We start from the raw sequence: 26,367 nt of genomic DNA on the forward strand, positions 1-26,367 counted from the left end.
GAGAGAACTGAAGGAACAAACAGCTTCTGGATCCCTGTGCTGAGTCATTCCCCAAATGACTGCAGGAGCCATTACTCTCAACAGAGCACTCCTCTCTGAATAGCATCAGCCTTAGGGGAAGTAACAGCCCCATCCTGTGGTGCTTAAGCCAGGTTGCTGATTACAGCTTGATCAATTTAACAGCTGTTCAGTTTAACACCTAATTAGATTAACGACTAAGGGGAAAAAGAGAAACAGTCAAAATGGGAAGACAAACAGAACTCAAATGCAAGAGCAAGAAAGTTCTCCAGAAGAACTAGATGAAATGGAGGCAAGCTACTTATCAGATAAGAGTTTAGAGTAATGATTATAAGGATACTCAACAGCATGAGAAGACAAAGAAACCTTAAAAAAGGGCCACTCACAAATAAAAAAAATGCAATATCTGAAATAAATAATACATTGGACGGAACAAACAGTAGGTTAGATGAAACAGAGGATCAAATCAGTGATTTGGATGACAAAGTAGAAAAGAACACCCAGGCAGAGCACCAAAAAGAAAAAAAAAATTTTTAATGAGAAAGGCTTAAGAGACAGTTTGAACAAAATGAAGTGTAACAACATCTACATCATGGGAATAGCAGAAGGAGAAGAGAGGGAACGAGGGATCAAGAACCTATTAAAAGAAATAATGATAGAAAATTTCCCAAATCTGGTGAAGGAAAAAGACACACAAATCCAGGAAGCTCAGAGTTCTGAACAAGTTGGACCCAAGAGTCCTGTACCAAGACACATCATAATCAAAATGACAAAGCTTAAAGACAAGAAGATAATCCTAAAAACCACTAGACAAAAGTAGGTAGTTACCTACAAGGGAGAACCAATTAGATTGTCATCTGATCTCTCAACAGAAACATTTCAGGCCAGAAATGAGTGGTGTAAAATATTCCAGGTGATGAAAAGCAAGGCCCTACAACCAATGCTACTTTACCCACAGGCTAACATTTAAAATCGAAAGAGAAATAAGGCAAGAAAAAGATATAGGAGTGTTAACTCCAAAGCAGTACTGCAACAAATGTTAAAGGGGGATGGAGGGAGAGGGAGAGGAGGAGGAGGAGAAGAAAAGCAAAAAGAAAAAAAAGGGAAAATAATATAAAGTTAAAAAGCATTAAATATGTATCTATCAATATCACCCTAAATGTACATGGTTTAAATATTCCAACCAAGCCATAAGGTAGCTGAATGGATAGGAAAACAAGACCCATATATACGCTGCCTTCAAGAGACCCACCGCAGTTTGAAAGATACACATAGACTCAAAGCAAAGGGATGGGAAAAGATATTTCATGCAAATGGAAGAAACAAATCTGGGGTAGCAGTACTTATATTTGACAAAATAGATTTTAAAACAAAGGCTATAATAAGACACAAAGAAGAACACTACATAATGATAAAGGGAACAATCCAATAAGAGGATATAACTGTGGTAAATATTTACACACCCAATATAGGAACACCTAAATATGTGAAGCAAATCTTGATGGACATAAAGGTGTTAGGTTGCAACTAGGAATGAGTGGCCAGAGGGGAAATAAAGCAGGGTCCTCGCCATTACAATCTAACAAAGAACTTAACACAGGAGGCTAGAAGCAAAAGGGAAACATGTCTCACCAATTAACTCAGCAGTCCTGAGCTCAGTTTGGTAAGATTGTCAGGTGTACAGACCATTACAAAACAGCACATGAAGACAGGAGAGTCCTTGAGACGGCTGAGAAAGGGGCTTCTGTAACAATCTCACTGAACATCATAAGCAGGAATTGCACAGGAGAAACAGGGGAACCTATGCTTGGAAAGGGGGCCTCTGTAACAATTTCACTGAGACAAACAGCCTTTACTAACTGAGAAAGAAAGCCTTTGTAGCTGTACATTATTTCCAATGGAAAGGAGGAGTGGAAGCTGGAAGCCAGCTTAGTTATATAACCCCTGAACCTCAATAATTGACGTACTTAGATTAACTATAGAAGTACCCACTTGTAGTGTCAGCTCAAGTGTACACAACAAACTCGCTAACTTACTAACACACTTACAACTTTATTTTCACTATATGTGGAGCATTTAGACTAGATGAGTACCTGCCTGCAGCTTTGTGCTCATATGTGTTACATAAATAAACTTGCTACCTCATTTCCACCAAATGTCTCTCATTTGAATTCATCTCTTCTGGTAAAACAAAAAAATGAGGCAGGGAAGGGAGGCCTCCTGACTCAGGTCTCTCTCCCTCAACCATAACAAGGACAGAAACTGACAAAAATACAGTCATAGCCAGGGATTTTAATACCCCTTTGACTTCAACGGATAGATCTTCCAGACAGAAAATCAACAAGGAGACAGCAGCTTTAAATGACACACCAGGTCACACGGATTTAATTGCTATCTTTGGAGCATTTCATCCCAAAGCAGGAGCTTATACATACTTTTCAAGTGCACAAGGAACATTTTCTAGGATAGACCATATGCTAGGACACAAAACAAGTCTCAATTAATTTAAGAACATTGAAATCACATCAAACATCTTTGAACACAATACTATGAAACTAGAAATCAATCACAAGAAGAATGCTGGAAAACATGCAAAGTCATGGAAGCTAAATAACATGTTATTAAACAATGAATGGGTCAACAAAGAGATCAAGGATGAAGTCAAAAGATACCTTGAAACAAATGGAAATGAGAACACAACAATCCAAAATCTGTAGGACACAGGGAAAGCAGTTCTAAGAGGGAAATTCATAGCATTAGTGGCCTATCCCAGAAAACAAGAAAAAGCTCAAGTAAACAATCTAACTTCACACTTAAAGCACTTAAAGGAACTTGAGAAAGAATAACAAACAAAGCCCAAACTGAGTAGAAAGAAAATAATAGAGATCAGAGCAGAAATAAACAAAATAGAGTCTTAAAAATGATTTTATAAAAACATCAATGAATCGAAGAGCTGGTTCTTAGAAAAGATAAACAAGATTGAGAAACCTTTAACTAGACTCAAAGAAACAAAGAGAGAGGAACCAAATAAAGTAAAAAATGAAAGAGAAGGAATAACAACTGACACCAACGAAATGCAAAGAAATGTAAGAAAATATTATGAACATCTATATGCCAACAAACTGAACAACCTAGACAAAATGGATAAATTCCTAGAAAGATACAGTCTTCCCAAACTAAAGAAGGAAGAATCAGAGAATCTGAACAGACAGATTACACCTAATGAAATTGAAGCAGTAATCAAAAAATTCCCAACAAACAAAATACCTAGACTAGATGGCTTCATAAGTGAATTTTACCAAACATTCTGAGAAGAACTAACACCTCTCCTCAAACTATTTCATAAAATTCATGAGGGAAGGCTCCTAAACACATTGTACACATTGTCAAGATACTACAAAAAAAGAAAATTATAGGCCAATATCCCTGATGAACATGGACACTAAAATCCTCAACAAAATATTATCAAGCCGAATACAGCAATGAATCAAAAACATTACAGACCACAATCAAGTGGAAATTTTTCTGGGAATGCAAGGTTGGTGCCACATTTGTAAATCAATAAATGTGATTCATCACATAAACAAAATGAAGGATAAAAACTACATGATCATATCAACAGATGCAGAACAAGTATTTGATAAAATCCAGCACCCATTTATAATAAAAATTCTCACCATTGTGGGAATAGAAGGAACATACCTAAACATGATAAAGGCTGTATATGACAAACCCACTGCCAGCATCATACTCAATGGGCAAAACCTATAAGCATTCCCCTTAAGATTGGAAACAAGACAGAAAGGCCTGCTTTCACCTCTTATTCCACACAGTACTGGAAATCCTAGCTAAAGCAATTAAACAAGACGAAATACGAGACATGCAAATTGGAAAGGAAGAAGTAAAACTTCCATTATTTGCAGATGACATGATAGTGAACACAGAGACTCCCAAAGATTACACCAAGAAACTACTAGAACTGGTAAATGAATTCAGCCAAGTAGCAGGACACTAAATTAATATCCAGAAATCCACTGTATTTTTATATGCCAATAAAAAAATAACAGAAAGGGAAATTAAGAAAACAATTTCATTCACAACTGCTTCAGAAAGAATAAAATATAGAAAAAAAGAATAAAATATGTAGAAATAAATCTAAGGAAAGATGTAAAAGACCTGCATTCAAAAAATTATATGACACTGAAGAAAGAATGGAAAAAGATACAAATATGTGGGAGCACATATCATGTTCATAGATAGGAAGATTGGACACTAAAATGTCCAAGCTACCCAAAGCAATCTAGAGATTCAATACAATTTCTATGAAGATTCCAATGGTATACTTCACAGATCTATAATAAACATTTCAAAAATGTATATGGAACCACAAAAGGCCCCACATAGCAACAGCAATCCTGAGAAAGAAGAACGAAGCTGAAGGACGCATGTTACCTAATATCAAACTACACTATAAGGCCATAGTAATCAAAACAGCATGCCAATGGCATGAAAACAGGCACATAGATCAATGGAACAGAATAGAGAGCCCAGAAATAAACCCACATCTTTACAGTTGATTAATATTCAACACTGGAAGCAAGCACATAAAATGGCCTACCGATAGACTATTTAATAGTGTTGGGAAAATTGGACAGATATATGCCAAAAAATGAAATTAGATAACCTTCTTACACCACACACACAAGAATAAATTCAAAATGTATCAAAGACTTAAATGTTATACCCAAAACTATAAAAATCTTAGGAGAAAATACAGGCAGCAAAATCTCAAACATTGTTCATGGGAATATTTTATCAGATATATCTCCCCAAGCAAGGGAAAAAGAAACAAATGCAACTATATCAAACTATAAAGTTTTTTCACAGCAAAAGAAACCAAAATATTCACTGATTCAACAAAATATTCACTGATTCATCTGATAAAGGGTTAATATCCAAAATTTATAAAGAACTTACAAAACTTGACACCAAAAAAACCCAAACCAATTAAAAATGGGCAAAGGGCCTGAATTGACACTTCTCTGAGAAAGACATACAGATGGCCAACAGACATGAAAAAATGCTCAACATCATGAATCAACGGAGAAAAACAAAACCACAATGAGGTATTACCTCACACCTGTCAAAATGGCCATCATCAATAAATCAACAAACAAGTGACAGCAAGGATGTGGAGAAATGGAAACTCTTTTGTACTGTTGGTGGGAATGCAGATTGGTGCAGCCACTATAGAAAGCAGTATGGAAATATCTCAAAAAATTAAAAATGGATCTGTTTTTTGACCCAGCAATTCCACTTCTGGGAATATATCTGAAGGAACCCAAAACATTAATTCAAAAGAACATATGCATCCCTAAGTTTACTGTAGTGTTATTTTCAATCACCAAGATATGGAAGCAGCCTAAGCGTCCATTGGTAGATGAGTGAAAAAAACAACTATGGGGCATTTATATAATAGAATACTACTGGGCTGTAAAAAGGAAGGAAGTTTTACCCTTTGTGACAGTATGAATGGACCTGGACAACATTATGCTAAGTGACACAGGCCAGTCAGAGAAAGGCAAATACCATGTGATTTCACTTATATATGGAATCTAATGAACATACTGAACTAACAAGGAAAATGGGGAGAGCAGATGACAGCTGGTACATGGGGAAGAAAGAGGGTAGAAAGACTGAGCAAAAAGGAGAAAGGACTCATGGACATGGACCACAGTGTGGTGATTACTGGGGTAGGGGGTAAAAGGGGACTAAATAGTTATGGAAAAAATATAATAAAGATTAAATTAAAAATCAAAATAAATAAATAAAATGTCCATGCTACCCAAAGCAAAAAACAAGCAAACAAAACAAAACAGAAAAAGAAACACTCTAGTAGGTATTTATTCTTTACCTTAAATAAGGTAGGGAGAGGGTAAGCATGACAGAAAGAGCAAACAGAGGGGTTCCCACAACTAAGTGATACAAAATCAGTCAATGAATGCACAAAGACTGGCCTTAGAGCCCTTCCAGATGGAGCAGGCACCAATCAGCCAAATAAGACCCAGGGAGACTGGGTACCATGTCTTCCTATTCCCTAAGCGCCAGGCTGCTACATTTGGCTCTGCTACAACACTCTTCTTTCAGCTGCTATCAGCCAGTAATGCAAACTATTAACATTCTGGGGGGGACCCCTCAATGTGAACCATGATACCCACATTAAGCTGACATCAGTCCTCTACCTACAAACTAATCTGTGTTGCAGAAACACACCAAAGAACAAGAGTCAGTCTTAGTGTGCCCACTTCATCCCAAACCCAGCATCTTCTGAATCTATTGCCACTTCCTTCTTGATTCTACTAAAAAGGCTTGGCCCCAAGAGCAATACTGTTCTTCCATTTACCAGGATCTAGCTGCCTCTTCTAGTCTTCTCTAGACCTCCTGTCCAGAATGGTGCCCTTGACTACCTTTTTAAACACCAGTTCCTGGCATCTGACAAGCCGTGATCTCCTACTATAATCTTATATTTCTGTTCTTTTGACTCCTCTTATCCCTCAGATATAGATGTTTGAAGGTTCTGTCTTCGGTTTCCTGCCTCATTTCCCCCTCCCTGTTCATTCTTTCCCAGAGTAATCCCACCTGCTTCTACATTTTCGCCACCCTAGCTAGAAATCTTGGTTCCCAAACAACTCCCACCTGTTCCAAACCCATTTTACAGGTTCTCAACATCTGTGATTTCTAGTTCCAACTTTTTCTTATAGCCTCCTCCTTTCCACTACAGATAAATGCACTATGACTGTTATTATTAATAAATACTGCAAACACAAAACACTATGTGTCATATGTTGCTCTAGGTGCTTTACATGGATTATATCATTTTATCATCACAGTCCAGGGAGTAGTTATTATCCCCATATTATTAGTGAAGACATTGAGAATTGAGAAGGAATTCACCCAAGATCACACAAATAGCAGGGTCTGATTCCAGGCCTCAGGTCTTAAAGTTGGGTTTGTAACCACTATGCTCTATATTTCTTGAGCCAAAAAATATTTATTGAACAGCTACTATAGGCAGGCCCTATGCTAGCACTGTTAAACAATACAAGGATGAACAAGCCCCAGGTCTTGCTTACAAGGAGCTTAAGTCTCATGGGAGAGGCAAAGAAATGATCGAGCAAACATACTTTGGCAGAATAAGGACAATGGTGGGTCAGCAAAGACTCGGGCCAAGGTGATATCCCAGCTGAGACCTGGGTGATAAGCAGGGTGCAGCCAACCAGAGGGGCACTGCAGGGGATGGTGAGAAAGGAGGCTTCCTATGCTCTAACACCCAGAATGTCAGCCTGGGGTACCCGAAGAGCATGGAGGCCAATCCCCAAGATGGAAACCAAAGGACAAACAGGTGTGAGGGGAGCCCACTTTGGGGCATACTGAGTTTGAGGAATGTAGGAAACACCCAAACAAAGCTACCCAGGAGCCATTCACTGTAGGGGATGTAGGCACTCACCCACCTTCCCTGAGGGTTCTGAAAAATGTTATCTTCAAGGTCTGCCAGCCTACTGTCGGCTCCATTAATGGCTGAAAGAAGGCCCAACGTGCCCCCAAATGCAGGACTTTCCATGAACTGTGCTAAGAAATTGCAAATTGGACTGAATGTCCTTTCTTGCCTTCTCCCTGAAAAACTCTATTGCTTGGAACACATACTGTACTTTGCCATGTAATGTGCACCCAAGTTTTTGTGCACATTATACATGTTATTATTATACCCATAGTAAGTAATTGTTATACGCATGTATAGTGTGTATCATTATTTTCCCCCTCAAATATCTGGCCAAAAAAGTGCACATAGTACATGGCAAAACATGGTATATTATGGCTCCAAGTCTATTTGCACAGCTCCCTGCAGGGACCACAAGCATGCACAGCATATTATACCAGCCAGGCTTAGTCACCCCGCCTTTCCAATTGATCAGTTCCCTCCTACCACCAGGCAGACACAGAAAAGCATTTTCTCTGAGGCTCCCTTTCCCCGGGAGATGAATGAAGCCTCCTTCTTGTAAAAATATTGAAGGATATGATAAACTGTATCCTCTTCTCAAAAAAAAAAATGACACTTCTGAGCACACCAAAAGTAGTAGCTGTCTTTGTCATTGCCTTTGCTTTCTCTTAAGCGTCTCTAAAAACCCAAACAATGGGCTGGTGACAAGAAGGATGAGGAAGCAGTTGTGAGACATATCTGAATTTCCTTTTTTATTTACAAATTTACCTTCCTGAAATGGCATTCAGAGGCTTGAGGTTTCTAGCTCTATGATGGTTAACAATCAATTCCTCAGTGTTATGTCAGGCTGTATATAACCATCAATCTCCCTACAAAGAAACTCAAGACCTCCTCACCCCTTTGTCCTGCTCCATGACTGATTCTAAATGGGTCCATCTGTTGAACACACAGAGTGAACCTTGTGAGGGGCCTGGAACACAGGAATCAGGAAGGGCTTGGAAAGGCAGAGCCTCACCAGAGCTAGAAATCATCCCAGGAAAAAAGATAAGGAAAGAAAACAAGTCTGTGGATTCAAAAAAAAAGTAAAGATGAGATTTAGACATGCAAATGCCTTTCTTCCCAATAAACTATTTTACTTGCTTTCATGAAAATAGTATGAGGCTTACATTAGACTTGAAAACTGGAAAGCAGAACAAACCAGGGAGATTTCTTTGCTTTTGTTCAGATTTTTCCAAGTTAACAATTTTGGGAAAACGATAACCCATGAAAGCAGGGAAGCTTCAGTGGCTCCCTTTTTAATTCTATGTATTAAAAAGGAGGAAGGGGGAAATAACTCCACTATCAATATATACAATATGCCCTTGTCCGAAACTTTAGGTTGTCTGAACTGAAATCCAATGCTTGAATCTTGGGCAAGAATCAAATGTTTAGATTGTTTAGATTACAATTAATACTGCAAATAGCAGTACTTCCCTCATGACTCCTGTGTAATAGCATGCACCCAGCCAGGATGTGGAAAGCACAGAAAAATGTACTTTTAGTCAAGAGCTCACTGAAACCTGACCTAAGGTTCTGCTTAAAAACATATATATTTTAATATTAATACTCCCCTACTCACAAATAAGAAATATATTTTCATTCTAATTTTGTAAGCAAAAGCCTGAATAGATCACATGGATTTGGAGGTGCCGTCACTCAGTATGTGAAGACTTACTCTGGGGCTTTGCCTATTGCCATGGTTGATAGGACAACATGGCTCCTGCTCACTTGGCTCCCCAGAAATAGGCCCCAGGACGCTAGACATTTTGATTCTCTACAAGAAGGGTTCATTCATTTATTCAATTATACAAGTATATATTTCATACATCTTACGTGTCGCTTTCAAAAATCCTTATCTCAGGTTCTGGACCTGAGAAATCAAACAAAGTACTCTCAGACAAGAGGAGTTAAAGCACTCTAGTTTGCCCTTCCTTGGTCTTTCCCTTTCAGATCACGTGTTTGAGGGGAAGCCTACGGAGAGTCACACACATGAAACTAAGAAGGTAAAAAAAAAGCAATGTTATTGCTCCTTTAGCAGTGGTAGACAGAAAGGCATGGGTTTTAGAAGTCAGAAGGTTTACAAAGGCCTCAGGCATTTCCCTGCAAATCATTACTTAGGTGCAGGATGCAGGCAGTCTGAGAATCTTCAGCTGTTCCCTCAGTTCTTAAAATGTCTTAACCTTTAGAAAGCTGTGACTCATCTTTGTTCCTCTAGGACATCTCATTCTTTCTGTTTAGGTATCAAATTCCTTGAATGAAATCTCTTCCAGTGTGAAATGCATAGGGTGGTTTCTGTTTTTCTGTTTTCTTAACTAGACTGACACATCCCTGTTCAGAATTTGGAAATTATTCTGAGAGCCATGCAGGTAAATAGAGTAGAAGCAACCCATACTAGGGGAAGGAAACTCAATTAGAAGGCAAAGGAAGAAAATATAAGCAATAATGGTCATTTAAACCAGTCTGGTGGGAGTGGGCATAGGCAGATTTGAAAGCTATTTCCATTAGAGAATGGATACATTCTTGGTAATGGTGGAATGTGGTAAGTGAAAGAAAAGAACAATGGCACGCGGATTCTAGGTATTGATCTTGGAGGATGGGCAAATAGTTGCAAGAGAAAATAGTTTAAAACAAGAGGAAAAAATGTGCAAGCGTATAACTGAGGAACATTACGCAGATTCATCACAAAGCAGTGCTAAAGCAACACCAGTTCCATAAATTGCCTAGAGGAGGTACTGGCAACCTTTTAATAAAAAGAGCCAGATATTATATATTTTCAGTTGTCCAGGCCATGTGATCTCTGAGTCTCCAGGTCTCCACTGCAATTTTGCAACCTTGCTGGTTGGTTCTAAAGCAGCATAGACAATACAATGAATTGGTGTGGCTGTGCTCTGATAAACTTTATTTACAAAAACAGGTGGTGGGATAGATTAGCATGTGCTGCATAGTTTGCCAGTCCCTGGTCTAGAAGGAAAAAGAATTACAAATAAGCTTAAGAAACACCACATGATCTGTGTCCCTCCTACAAATTCACAAAGCACATTGCGTATCATACTCTCCAAAATCCTGTGAGGTCAAGGAAGCCACTCACTTTGGTTAACCCAGCAGTTCCCAAATTTATTTAGCTCCCACTCTTTATTCTCCTGCTCCTTCTATTAAAATCCAGTAGAAGTAATGTTCTGTGAAACACACTCTGGGGAACACTGAACCACAGGCTGGGTTTTAGAGAAACAAAGGGAAAAAAATACTGCATTTGACTTGAATGCCAAATGACATGTTCCACACCCAGTCCTTCAGGAGGAGCATTCTCCACAATGGTTAGCAGATTCAACTCTAGGGGCCCCTGGTGTACATACCTCGTCCTCTCACACTGGCCAAGAGCATGAGGCAGGGTGATGATGGGGTTGCTGCCTGGCAAAAATGGGCTCCCTTCCCTCCTCCTGTCCCCCGTCCTTCCCTACAGTAGCAGCTGTTGTTCCTGCTGCCAAATACTCTGCATGAATTTATTTACTGGGCTCTTTTAAAACCTTCTGGACACAAACAATAAAAATTATTCATTATAATACTTAAAGTAGATGAACACAACACTGATAAATTATGGATTTTTTTAAGTAGCTTAAAAACAACATGCCTCAGATCCAGGCAGGCCAGCTTTAAAGAGGTCCCACAGCACCCATCTGAGCCCAGATGCTCATCACACCTCCTGACTGGGCCACTGCAGAAACTTCAATGGGTCTTTTTTCCAGCCTTCAGTTTTTCCTCCCAGTCCAAACCACCCTACACACCACCGAGGAACTACTTTGTAAAGTAAAGTACCTTCTCATCGAAACACTTTTTCTCAAAGACCCTCAATGGGTCTCTAAGGTCTATGGCACACAACACAATCCCTCAGCCAATGAAAGACCTTCCATCATCTGGCTCCACTTTACCTCTGCATCACAACTGCATTAGTTTGCCCATAGTGAACCTGCTCCAGGCACATTTTTTTACCTGAATCTTCAAATACACCAGAAGTTTCTTCCCAACTCAATTCTGTTCGTTCTAGACCATCTAGCCTAGTGGATCCCAAATATAGCTGCAAAGGACAATTATCTAAGAAATTTTTATAAATTACAGAGATTTACATACTACCCTAGACTTCCTTAATTATAATCTCCTAAGGGTGGAGCATTAGAAACTTCTATTTTCATGAGCTCCCTGGGTGAATTTATGAAGCCAGCCCAGACCAACTGGGAACCACTGATGGTCCAAACTCTTCCTTGAAAAGATGAGAAAACCAAGTATCCAAGGTCCTAGTCTGGATAAGACCACAAGTTCTCCAGCAAAAACTAAGTAGGGTTCTTAATTGTTTTCTTTTCCACTTACCATGGAGGGAATAAAGAGTGTTTGCAATATGGTCCCATAAACAAAGAAATAATTGAAGCTGAGCAAAGTCTTCACAATAAGATTTGTTGAAAAGTCAAATTTACAGACCTCCAGCGAAGATGGAGGAGTAGGTAAACACGCTGTGCCTCCTCACACAACCAAAAGAAGGACAACAACAATTTAAAAACACAAACAACCAGAACTGACAGAAAATCGAAATGTATAGAAGTCCCACAACCAAGGAGTAAAAAAAGAAACATTCATCCAGACCAGTAGGAGGCACAGAGATGGGCGGCCATGTGGAGAGGACTCTCAGCAAAGGCAAGATGGCGGCTGGTGGACCCAGCGAAGAAGTGGATTATGGAGCAGGCCAGGCAAGGCTGCAGCCGGCCGACTGCAAGTTGGCGGCTGGTGAAGTGGGCAGTCCCACATTCACGCACAGATAAACCAGGAGAAACACCTGAGTGAAACAGACCTCGCAACCCGAGGTCCCAGCTCCGGGAAATAAAGCCTCTAAACACCAATTGAAAACACCTGTGGTGGTTGAGGCGGCAGCAAGAGAAACACCCAGCCTCTCAGGAGAGTTCATTGGAAAGACCCAAGGGGTCCTAGAATGTACACAAGCCAACCTACCTGGGAATCAGCACCACGAGTGTCCATTTTGCTTCTGAGTAGCAGGGGAAGTGACTGAAATCCAGCAGAGAGTGGAACAACCGCCAGTGTTCCCTCTTGACTCCTTCCTCACTGACTGCGTCACAACCCAACGACTCAGGTTGCTCCACTCAGGTCACTCCACCCCGGTGAACACCTAAGGCTCCGCCCCTAAGGCAGGCGCACTGAGACCCAAAAAAAAAAAAAAAAAAAAGGCCCAAAAGAAAGGACAGATAAGAGCTCCAGAAAAAAATACAGCTAAGCCACAAAGAGATAGGTTGAACTGTGCAACCTATCAGATGCAGTTCAAAACACTGGTAATCAGGATGCTCACAGAATTGGTTAAATTTGGTCACAAATTAGATGAAAAAATGAAGGCAATGCTACATGAAATAAAGGAAAATGCACAGGGAACCAACAGTGATGGGAAGGAAACTGGGACTGTTGATTAAACAGTGTGGATCAGAAGGAAGAAAGAAACATCCAACCAGAAAAGAATGAAGAAACAAGAATTCAAAAAAATGAAGAGAGGCTTAGGAACCTCCAGGACATCTTTAAATGTTCCAACATCTGAATTATAGGGGTGCCAAAAAGGGAAGAGGAAGAGCAACAAATTGAAAACTTATTTGAACAAATAATGAAGGAGAACTTCCCTAATCTGGCTGTTAGAGTCGAGGAGGAAATAAGTTGTTTGTGCTAAGCTGTTTGCTCACTCAAGCCTGAGTAGAAACCGCACCCACCCCGAGGCAGGTGTTCCAGAGAGTTAGGAATTGGTCAAAACGTATAGAGGGCTTCCATGTGTCAGGAGTTGTTGTTAAGTGCTTCACACCTGAGCTCGTTTAGCCTATCGCTAACTGCCACCTTTGCTTCTGGAAACCCGCTTGCTTGCCCGCTTCTATAAAAACCCTAGCCTGTAAGCGTTAGGAGCGACTCTCATTTGCAGCCATTTTGGCACCGTGTCTCCGGACACCCCGAGAGTTCGCCCCTGCGCAGGTAAAACTTTGAAACTTTGGCCAATAAAACATCTTTGACTGCCCGACGGTCTCCGACCCTTCTTGCTTGTGAGAGTGGAATGTAACACTGGCAAAGCAAACAGACTTCCAGGAAGTCCAGGAAGCTCAGAGAGTCCCCAAGAAGGTGGACCCCAGGAAGCACCCATCATAATTACATTACCCAAGATTAAAAATAAGGAAAGAATCTTAGAAGCAGCGAGAGAAAAGAAGACAGTTACCTACGAAGGAGTTCCCATCAGACTGTCAGCTGATTTCTCAAAAGAGACCTTACAGGCAAGAAGGGGCTAGAAAGCAGTATTCCAAGTCATGAAAGGCAAGGACCTACACATCCAATATTGCTCTATCCAGCAAAGCTTTCATTTAGACAGGAAGGGCAGATAAAGTGCTTCTCAGAGAAGGTCAAGTTCAAGGAGTTCATCATCACCAAGCCCTTATTATATGAAATGTTAAAGGGATTTATCTAAGAAAAAGGAGTTAAAAAAGATGAACAGTGAAAGGACAGCAAACTCACAGTTATTAACAACCACACCAAAAACAAAAGCAAACTAAGCAACCAACTAGAACAGGAACAGAATCATAGAAATGGAGACCACATGGAGGGTTATCAGTTGGGGAGTGGGAGAAGCAGAGAGGGGAAAAAGGTACAGAGAATAGGTAGCATAAATGGTAGGTAGAAAATAGACAGGGGGAGCTTAAGAACAGTATAGGAAATGTAGAAGCCAAAGAACTTATATGAATGACCCATGGACATGAACTAAAGGGGGAAAATGTGAGTGGGAGGGTATGTGCAGGGTAGAGGGGAATAAAGGGGGGGAATGGGACAATTATAATAGCATAATCAATAAAATTATTTTTAAAATAATTAAAAGTCAAATTTGCAACAAAAAAGTATCATTTTAAAAATAAGTACTTTAATTGCAGAACTAATTGCTAAGGTGACATCTTAAAAACTTGTAATCTTCATGCTACTGACAGATTAGAAAAAGAAACTCAAGCTCTATTTATCACCCAGGAATCCAGGCAGATCCCAAGGCTGAGAATCACAAACGCAGTGACTAAATTCTAGGCAGATGAGCAAACAATCCTGCTAGTCTCTAGGCCATCTCCACCAACTTATTGGTATTTTAAATGTCACTTAGTGCCTAACTTTCACCTGGCCCCCATCTCTGCTAGGTAAGAGCACACCAGAAACCTACATTGTCAAACCCAGGCATAGAAGATGAAAAACCAATGACCAGCATCACACTGGCCACAGCCAACCCCATCATTCCTCCAATCAGTCCAAAAAGACTGAATTCTCTGTAAGAACAATTACAAAAACTCATGACCAAAGTCGCTTGTAAGAGACAGAAACATGGAGCAGAAGTATAAGCAACACCTAGAAGGTAGCACCTATGTCTTGTTTCATTATTGTTTTCCTGATGCCTAAGCTGAATGCCAGCAAACAGCAGGTTTCCTGATCAATGTGTGCAATGACCTAGTAATGAACCCAACACTGTTTCATATTCCAGTGGACAAGTCAAGAATTCATCCCACAGTAACTAGAGCCACAGAGCACAGCAGTTACAGGGCATAGGCTTTGAAATCAAACCCAGGCTTTGTACTCGCTTAGTGCATAGCCTGGGCATGTGCTTAACCTCTCTGAGCCACAATTTCTTTTCGAAAGAAGATAATCTACCTAAACTCTTAGGATTGTGAAGATTAAGCGAAAGATATGTCTAGAGTTTGATGCACTGTTCAATAATGGCAGTTACTATCATAATCAGAAGTAAAATTACAATTGGTTTCCCAGGTATAGGACTAGTTTCCCTGCTATTGTAAGTAGCAGCCAATTCAACACAAGGGACTTTTCCCTTCTTGCCAGAAGATGAAAACCTAAACTAATCAAATGGGACTCGAGTTTAGGTTATAAGCAGATCCACTAAATCAGGCTACCCATAATCCAAATCTGGCACCAAATATTATTGCTACCTGTTTAGGGGGAAGAAACTTTCAAAAATAAAAGTCCGCCTGGCTGGTGTAGCTCAGTGGATTGATCGCGAGCTGTGAACCAAAAAATAAAAGTCCTTTCAGACTTTTAGGTTTCATCATGGCTACCTCAGCACAGAAATCTCAGGTAGTGAATATCTCTGGTATCCTTCCTACAGCTGGCCAATCTGACATTGGAGACACCCAAGGGAACACTGACAGAGAAGCTCAGGGACAATTCTGATGGACATGGATAATCAGTACCTATAATGGGCAACTAATCCCTGGATATAGTAGTGACCCATCATAATCCCTTGGGAATTCCTGGAACCCAATGGATTATGAACAGCATCCATAAAACAGGCTTATTATTACAACTATAGGACTCTTTGGCACCGTCACAAATTAGATCACAAATATTTTATCTAAAACACAAATATTTTGAGCATGACTAGGGTTTTGTTCTTCTAGTTCCAGTTTATAGCAATGGAACAAAGACCTGAATGAAGTCTAAGCCCCATGCTGTACTCATTACATAGCTAAGGCCATATTATATAATGCCACCTGCAGAGCCAACAACATGGACCTCCTAGAAAAGGTGATTTGTGGCAGGATTCTCTTGAGACTCATGTTCTCCATTGGGTAAGGCTAAAGAAAGGTGACATCTGCATGTCTCATACCATACCACAAAGACCCTTACTAAAACAGGCACCCACCACCATCACAATTCAAAGGAATTGTGAGGCCTTTAGAAATCTTTTTTTGCTAGTCCCAGATGTTAGACATATATAGGCCTGGCAACAATACGTACCTAAAGTATATAAAAATCTCAAAGTGCCTCAAAGTCCTAGCTTCACCTGATGTTTTACCACACTTACAATTTTGAACTCCCTACCCAGTTCCATTGCTCTACATTAGTAATGAAATGTTTGAGTAACGTCTCTTCTAACTACTGATAGCTCATATTTAGACTGATAGAAGTCCCCATTTGGATTGACACCATCCTTCCTGCATAAGCTAGGCCATCAGAAGAATGTAGCGTTACAAACAACTCAATTAGAAATGACTGATTGAGCGTGGGCCTGGGAACCAAACAACCACAGTTCGATTCCCAGTCAGGGCACATGCCTGGGTTGCAGGCCAGTTCCCTGCAGGGGACTTACAAGAAGCAACCATACATTGATATTTCTCTCCCTCTCTCCTTCCCTTCCCCTCTAAGGATAAATAAATAAAATCTTTAAAAAAAAAAGAAATGATTGGCTAGAGAGGGAGCTATAAAAATTATGTAAGAGGACACAGCGAACATGAAAGAAATTCAGTATTAATAAGGATGTGGAACTAACTAGGGACACTATTCATAGAATGTGAATCACTACAAATACTCTACAAAACTGTTTGGTGATATTCAGTAAACCTGAACAGATGCTTAGTCTATGACCCAGAAATTCTACTCCTAGGTATATACCCAAAAGAGATAAAAACCTACATCTACTCAAAAACTTGTACATTTATATGCGTAGAAGCATTACTTACAATTGTCAAAATTTGAGAACTACTCAAATGCCCATCAACAGTAGAAAACAGTGATATATTTGCACACACAATGGAATACTATACAGCTATGATCTACAATTACACACAATATGAATGAATCACACAAACAGCATTTAAGCAAAAGAAACCAGACACAAGAATATATACTACATGGTTCCATTTATATAAGGTAGAAAACCAGTAAAACTAATCTATGCTGTTAGAAGTCAGAATATTGGTAACCCTAAGAAAAAGGGATAGAACCTAAAAAATAGTATAAGAACTTTCTGGGGTTCTAGTAACATTGTTTCTTCACTGCAGTGCCGATTACACACGTGTTCTGTCTGTGAAAATTCACTGAGTTGCATGTTCAATTTGCATTTTTCAATATGCAAATTATACTTCAATATAAAGTAAACATAATAAATGTAGTAGAGCCAATTTCCTGTAATGTCCTTAAAGTGCCACCTAGTGGTACAAGTGAAATGTAAATAAGAGGGAAGATTCATTTCTAGCAACTTCAAAAACATGGCCCATTTCTAACAGCACATTCTGGGACTGTGCTGAAACAGTGCCCCAAACTAAAACAACAACAACAGCCACCACCACTACTAATAATAATAATAATAAAAGAAAAAGCCAGAGCACACTGGTACCAATGAGCCAATGATGGTGGTGCACACTGACTGCTTCTCAACTCCACCTGCAATCAGCCACAGTGGGAGGATTTACAACACAGACATCAGCAAAGGCTAAAAATTGGAGCAAAAGTTTGTCAGTGTGCCAGTTGATGATACCTACAGAACCTGCTGAGCAGAGCAGGGTCCTCAGGAGAGAGTCTGGAGGAAATACTTTATCCTGTTATCCCTAACAAGCATATTGCCCTCTTCCTCACCTTGCAGGTGAGGCCTTAGTCTGGTTTCTTCTAATTGTGTTTGTGAAACACAGAGTTGGGTAGGGCTACTCACAACAAGCTTTTGAGGCTGCCAGTTGAATAAAGGATATTTGCTCAAGGTTTTGCTCGTAGTCTGAAAGGCAGAACAGCTTGGTCAGATAAAGGTCCTCAAGGCAAAGCCCTAAACTACAGACACAGGAATCAATTATAGTCCTTGAGTCAGCAGACAGTGGGTTAAAAGGCTGATGAAGAGACCAATTTGTCTTTCCATTGATTTATCTTCTCATTTACATTATTTTCAGAAAGAGGTGATGATGTGGATTTGGCCTACAGACTATAGTTTGCTGATCCCTGATATAGCCTGTGAAAGGTCACAGAAGTGGGAAAGAATGTCACTCTACTAAGCAGTTCAGTAAGTAGTTTAGTCCTGCAATCATTCTGGGCTTGTGACCACTAACTTCTCACTATCCTGAATCTGTTCTGTCCAACTAGACCCTGATGCTGCTTCACTGGGCCTGGAGTGATAATAATTACTAACAGCTAATTGTCATTGAGGGCTGACAATATGCCAAGAACGGTTCTAAGTGCTTTATAGATATTAACTCAATTGAACATAATGAGAACCCAATGACAGTAGACATTACCATTATCCTCACTTTACAGATGATGAAATTGAGGCACAGAGAGGCTAAGTAAGTTGCCCAAAGACACAGAGACAGTAAGAGGCAGAGATAGGAGTTGAACCCAGAGATAGGAGTTGAACCCCGAGCCCATGATTTTAAGTACTCTGACAGACTGCCTCCTTTGGGTCTGACCTCTGGCTGTCTTCCATTGTCTTTTCTCATTAACACCATAGCACATTTGAGTGCCTTCCCATTGTACCTCACTTCTGTAGTTGCTCCTCCCCTGACACTTAGCAGTGCTTCTTGGTTTCTGTCATTGTATGGTGGTGGGAATCAGAGAAGACAAACAAGGATTCCTTTAGTTCAGGAACCTAAAAACCAACCGCAGCTGACTCCCAGGGGAAAATCTGGGCAAGTCTGTTAGTTATAGGAAACATGGTAACTAGCTATTACCTACAAATCTTAACACTAAAGTACAGTGGTACCTTGGTATTTGTCAATAATGCGTTCCGGAACTCATGACAAGTGCCGAAACTGATGAGTACAGAACAATGAAGCATTTCTCTTGGAGGGCAGCATTGTGACTCATACAAGTTCCAGCAAGTGTAACAAGTCCTGAGCAAGTGCTGAGTGCTAAAACATATTTTTTTCTTGTCAAAATGTGATGAATACAGGGTTTGACGAATTCTGAAGCCACCAAGTACTGAGGTGTGACTGTATGAGGAAATGGGTTTAAATGAGACACAGAAAAAATGACAGTTACATATGTATACCATGAGAAACTAAGAATAGATGGCATGAGGCATGAGGGTGAGGAAGGCTAAAGGAGCTACAGTATAAGGAGCATACCTTTCCGCTCCTACAGTTCTAAGCAAAGTGTGGGCCTATGGTAAGTGCATTCCATTAATATCTGATAAATTTTAGATGAACTTCTAGCATCTTCCAAAGCAATGATGTTAGCAAAGTAAGTTTTACATAATAATGTCATGAGTACAAATAATAAGGACGGAGAAACCTAAGAAAGAAAACAAGCTATCAGTGGTTGGGGGGAAAGCTGATTTAAGAGGTTTCATAATGTAAAATGTATCCCTGATAAAGAGTCAACTCAGTTGTTGAGAGTTTAAGAAAATAATCCCGAGATATGTTTGTGAAACACAGCACAGTAGGAGGAGCCTGCACTGTGGGGTTAGAATTGCAGGTTTAACTCTTACTTGCTGTGAAGGACCTTGGGAAAATTCCTAAAGTTCTCTGTGCCTTTGTTTACTTATCTGCAAAATGAGGAGAGCAACAGAATTTATTGCATATGGTTGCTAGGATTAAAGGAATTAATATGCGTAAAACACTTGGAAGAAGAGTATCTGGTGCATAAGCACTGTACTTAAGAGCTTGGCAAATTAATAAAATAAATGAAGAGTCATAATGCCTCTATGGTCTGATAACTTCTAAAATCAGTTTTGTGATTAATTATTTATGATGCAGAAGTTCTGTCTTTTTGTTCCCTTTTGGAAGGCCAAGTATAAGGGTTATACTTGGCCTTTTGCTACACCAAACATGACCCACTAATCAAAATGTGAATGCTCTTCTGGCCTAGATGAATGTAAGTCTGCACTGGGGAAGGCACTTTAAAATAAGCATTCTAGCTTAATATAACAAAATACTTCATATTTAGAAAATTACTGATGGGCATGGAGACTAGTAATTCTTATTAATTTTTGCTTAGCAGATCTATAGTTAATTTTTGTGGCATACAATAAATTATTCTCTCTCTCCCCCCCCAAATGTTTATCATGAAATTTCTAGCACTTCCACAGAAACCATTCGGAGCTCTCCTTGTCTAGAAGAGCTAGCTCTGTCACCTACTAGCTGTGAGGTTCCAAGTAGCTCACTTCTACTTTTGAACCTCAACTTCCTCTTCTACAAAATGATATTACATGACAGCTGTGGGCTCCTACAATTCTGTCACCAAAAATGTTAAAATTAAAAAGACTTGGACACACCTGGAAGCAGATAAAGATCTCTGCGGGGCCAAAACACAAAGTACAAGCCAGGCTGACAGTTCAGAAGCAGGTAGAGGCATCTGGGAGCTGATACACAGCAGAGTAACAGGAATTTAAATGCCTCACATGAGGTGAAGCCAAAGGCTAAGGTGACATTTCACTGCCTGTAAAGTTGCAAAACTAGGATGGAGTCTGTGAAGGTGCTTCAGGCTGTCTGCTTATGAAAGGAAGTGGAAAAAAATATAACACTGCAGCCTGGTCTTGGGCTAAGCCACATCTGGTGCCATCTGCATGATCCCTGACATGTGAACCAGATGGAAGTGCTGAACCTCAAGTATAAGAATTGGGCCTACACTGGAGGCCCATGAGTACAGGTATGTGGGGTGTGGCTGGTAGAGACTCCCTTAAACTGCTAGAAAGACAGGCACTTGGAGAACTGAGGATGAAATTTAAACTCCAATTCAAAGGAAGACTGCTAAATAAATTTCCAGAAAGCATGAAGAAAAAACTCAACGCTAAAAACAGCCAATAAATAAATAAATAAATAAAATGAACTGACCCCGACAAAAATAAAAAATAGAACAAATTTAAAATAATTTTAAAAAATTATGTTTAGAATCCTTCCAAAGTTAAGATTAGGGAACACATCCTAAAAAAATGAAGAGATAAATATGTAACAGAAATTGGGAAAAGTGAAACAAGAGCATATTAATATTTAAAAATAGGTTTTAAAACCTGGACTCATACACTCTTATATAAAAAGAGTTATTAATTTGGAAGACAGAGATTTCATCCAGAGCTAGCCTAAAGGAAGAGATCGCAACATAAAAAGATAAAAGAGCCATTACTAAAATAAAAGATTTGTTGACGGGTATAGAAACATAGCTAATTGGAATTTGAGAAGAAAATAGAATAAATAGAGATATGATTAAGAGTGTTCTAAAATTAAAGACATGATTTTCCAGATGGAAAATGTACACCAAGTGTCATCTTAGAATAAATAAATTCAAATCTATGCCTAGACACATCACAGTGAAATTGAAACAGAACACGGAAAATAATGATAAAATATTAAAAGCCACCCTAGAGAAAACAAAACTCCAAACAAACCAAAAATAGATTGACAGAATTCTCAATGGCAGCAGCAATAAAATACCAGAAGAGGAGGTAATATATTCAAAATGCTGAGGGAAAATAAGCTTCAAATTAGAATTCGGTATACAGCAAAATTACCATTTAAGAGAAGGAGCAATAAGAATTTACTATCCACAGAACTCAGATTCAAAAAACCCCCAAAATACCAGATGATATATATCAGTAAGCTATTTATTTGAACCTCACAATTGCTGGAGTCATCCTAACTATATGATTATGCATTATTATATGTCTTACCACAAGTTCTGAAACCATGATCTCCAAAAGTAGCTTCCAATGGTCATTTTATTCTGATAAAACTGTAAATGACTTTTCAGTCTAATTGTCATATCAGAGAACATTTTTTTCTGTTTCTACAATCCTTAATTGTAAGAGGAGATCTTTAAAATAAAAACTGCCTAATTTCCCCACCAAAATATCTACTTAAACTTCTACCAATTACTTAGTAGTCTACTTCCAAATGCTTAACAGTAGACACTGACATTTAGGACTGGAGTGTCTGGAAACGTTCACAGACACCTCAATTCACACACATACTACTCACATAGAGTCTCCCAAAAATAGACAATGCACTTAAAGATAGATAAAGTGTAAATGAATTACTCAAGTGATCCCTTTACACTGCTAAGAGTTAGTGTAAATTTCACTGAGGAGTCAAGAACCTCAGAGACCCAAGGGAAGGGAACACTGGCTAATAACACTGGGAAAGTGATTCAAAATCCAATCATAGCAAAGGGCTCAATTGCTATGTTCCATGGACCTTCGAGATTATCCTGAGAGAGCAAAAACCCTAGTGTCAAAGGTTCACTATGTACTTTTATGCAGTACAATCAAGAAACATATCTGTGTTCAGCTGTTACCCCTCTTTTGCAATACCTTCCATGTAATCATTTTAATAGATGTCTAATATTCTATTAGGTGCGTATACAAAGCCTTAACCAGAAATTCTACTCCTAGGTATACTGATAATACTAAAATGTCATCATACAACTCTTCATTTCTTTAAAACTAGTTCATAGGATAAATTCTAATGGCATTTGTTGATAGTTGGGAAACTTTGAGTGTGCCTTTAAAAAGGAGGGGTTTAGACTTAAATCTTTTCTCACCTATTTCAATGCCAGTATTTCATCACTATTTCTCACTCTTGCTTCTCCTTGAACTTATCATTATAGCCATTTCCTTTGCCTTTTGAATTTCTCATTCAGTGCTAACTGTTTGAGACTAGTTTTCAACTTCCTTTAATAAATTCATATAAGAGGACTTGCAGAACTCTCGAGATTTAACCAACATGTTGGTCTAAACCACAACTGTTTCTTCATGCTACACCAACCTGGAGCTATGATTACCTCTTTGAATAATCTATGAACCCATTGTACAACTAGGGAACATAAAATGTACTGTCAAAGTCAATACAGGAAAAAAATACCTTATACAAAATGGAATCATTTTACTGGAGTATTTAACCTTGATAAATTCAAAATAATGTTATCTGCAGTGAGACAAATTTATCAAGACCTAATTTTATTGTAAAATATGGCCTTGTATTTTGACCAGAGAACAGCAAAAGTTTAAACACATTCTCGGGCCACCTAGCTAAAGGTTTGTCAATTTTGTTGATCTTTCCAAAACATTACCTTTTATTTTCAATGATTTCTCCATTGTTTTTTTATTCTCTATTTCATTTATCTTCATTCTATTATTTAATATTTCCTTCTTTCACCTAGCTTTGCATTTAGTACACTCTTCTTTTGCTAGTTTCTTACAATGTAAAGTTAGCTTATTGATTTTGGTTCCTCTCTTTTTTCTAGTTTTATTAAAATATAACTGACATACAGCTCTGTATAAGTTTAGGGTGTACTGCATAATGACTTGACATACACATATTGTGAATGATCACCATAACGTTTAGTTAACATCCATTCTGCTCGTATACCAATAGTTACGATAAAATTTTTTCCTTGTGATGAGAACTTTTAGGGAGGATCTACTCTTCTAGCAACTTTCAAATATACCATACAACAGTGTTAACTATAGTCATCATGCTGTACGTTACATCTCCAGTATTTACTTATCTTCTACCTAGGAGTTAGTATCTTTTGACCATCTTCATCCAATTCTTCTTCCCCCTGCCCCCTTGCCTCTGGTAACCACAAATCTGGTTTTTTCAGAGTTTTTTAATTTTATTTTTTAGATTCCACATATAAGTGAAATTATACAGTATATGTCTTTCTGTGTCTGACTTTCTTTACTTAAAATAATGCCTTCAAGGTCCTGGATCCTGACTTTCTTAATGTAAGTGTTAATGACTATAAATTTCCAATCACTGCATTCCATAGGTTTTGTTATGTTTTATTTTCACTTGTCTCAAGATATTTTCTATTTCACTTGTAATTTCTTCTTTGGCCTATTCATTTTTAATAGTATGTTGTCTAATTTCCACATATTAGTGACTCTTCCAGTTTTATTTCTGCTATTGATCTCTGGTTTATTCCACTGTGGTCAGACAAAATACTTTCTAGGATTTTGATCTTTTTAAATTTATCAAGACATGTGTGAGGCCTAATGTATGGTCTATCCTGGAGAACATTCAATGTACACTTGAGAAAAAAGTATATTCTGCTGCTGTTGGGTGGAATGTTCTATAGGTATGTCTTAGGCTAGTTGATTCATGGTGTTGTTCAAGTCCTCTACTTTCCTTACTGGTCTTCTGTCTAGTTGTTCTACCCATTATTGAAAATGAGATACTGAAGTTGCTCTAATTATAGAAGTATTACTCACTTCAATTCTGTTAGGTTTTGCTTCACACATTTTTTGGCACTATTGTTAGGTATGTATATGTTTATAAGTTTATCTTTTTAAAAGATTGCCCCTCATCAATACATAATGTCCTGTCTCATAGTAATTTTTGCCTTAAAAGTCCACTTTTTCTGATGTTAGTATAAGCACCCCAGCTCTCTTTTACTTACTATTTGCATGGGATATCTTTTTCCATCCCTTTACTTTCAATCTATCTGCATCATTGGATCTAAAGTGAGTAGACAGCATCTAGTTGGATATTTTTTTAATCCATTCTGTTTCTGCATTTTAACTAGAGGTTTAATCCATTTAAACTAGTACTAATAAGGAAAGATTTACTATTTATTTTCTATGTCTTATGCCTGTTTTGTTCCTCAATTCCTCTGTCACTGTCTTCTTTTGTGATTGCTTTTTTTCCTAGTGTACCATTTTTATTGCCTTCTCATTTTATTCTACATATTTTGTAGTTTTTTTCCTTAGTGGTTACCCTAGAGATTACAGTTAACATCTTAACTATTTAAGAATCAAGTTTGAATGAATACTGACTTAGTTTAAGTAATATACAAAATCTCTGCTCCTTTACAGCCCCACTGTCCCTTTATATTATTATCATCACAAATTGCATATTTATACATGTGCCCATTTATAGAGATATAATTATTGTTATAAACATTTCCCTTTTAAATCACATAGAAATAAAAGAAGAGTTACAAATCAATACTGCAACACTACTGGCTTTTATATTTACCAACGTAACTACGGTTACCATTCTTCATTTTTTTGTATGCTCCAAGGTACTATCTAGTGTCCTTTCATTTCAGCCTGGAAGACTCCCTTTAGCATTTCCTATAGGGCAGGTCTACTAGTGACAACCTCCTTCAGTTTTTGCTTACCTGGGTAAGCCTCAGTCTCCAGTGAAACTGTCTATGTGTATATAAAGTGCTTCCCCAGGCCACCTGCTGCCATCAGGTTGGGATTAGACTGATTTCCTCTTTGGTCCCTGTTGAAGCCATCTCTGCCCGGCAGAAAAGCACCAACCTGGGCTGGTTGCCACCAGGTAAGCGACAAAATACCAGACTCCCCAGTCGGTCTCTGTTGACATCAGAGGGAGGGGTAATCCATGGTAATTGGCTTGGGTAGGGCAGGTGTTGTCAAGATTTATACCCAGGTTGGCTGCTCCTTTCCCAATCCTTTAGCTATACCAGACAGTAGACTTTTCATGGGGCTTTTGTCTATATCTGTTGGTGGTTCCAGGTTGTAGGCCTCTATAGTGCCCAGTTTGGGATGCATGGCAGACTTAAAAAATTTCAGGGAACTCACTGTCACGTCATTCCTCAACTCCTATGACCCTAGCCATTCTACTTTCCTCTTTACATATTTCAAAGTCCTTGTTTTCAGATCTTCTTTCCTTAATCACTGAAGTATTTGTTAACATACTGTGATTTTCAGCTAATCCAGAGCATGCACTGTAGGACAGAACATAGTTTTCAGTAATTTTGTCCAGGGTTTTCAGTTGTAATTAGCAGGGGAGAGCAGGGAGAAATTATTCTAAGCCACCTTATCCCCTAAGTGTGTTTTATGATGTTTCATCTATATTTGCAACAAAACTTTTTCCTGGACAGAAGAATAAAACACAGAATCAGAGACATTAAGCACTAGAAGAATCCATCTAGTCTAATTTTCTCATTCTATAGAAAAGGCAGTAAGTCTGTGAAACTGATCTCCTTACTTTCCACAGAGCCATACAGCTACAGTCATAGGCTAAGAATAAGACTACAGACAGACACATTCACCCAGTACTGTACAGCTTTCAGTATGT

At 38.8% G+C, this 26,367-nt stretch overlaps 1 protein-coding gene across 3 annotated transcripts in view; it reads right to left on the bottom strand.

Annotated features, from left to right (window-relative positions):
- The window catches only part of REPS2 (RALBP1 associated Eps domain containing 2), a 219,772-nt gene that overhangs the window by 35,187 nt on the left and 158,218 nt on the right, over positions 1 to 26,367 (bottom strand). The gene's annotated exons all lie outside the window — the stretch shown is intronic.

This window comes from Artibeus jamaicensis, unplaced genomic scaffold, assembly GCF_021234435.1.
Source record: "Artibeus jamaicensis isolate MK-2021 breed Jamaican fruit bat unplaced genomic scaffold, CSHL_Jam_final scaffold_1283, whole genome shotgun sequence".
Classification (NCBI taxonomy): Eukaryota; Metazoa; Chordata; class Mammalia; order Chiroptera; family Phyllostomidae; genus Artibeus; species Artibeus jamaicensis.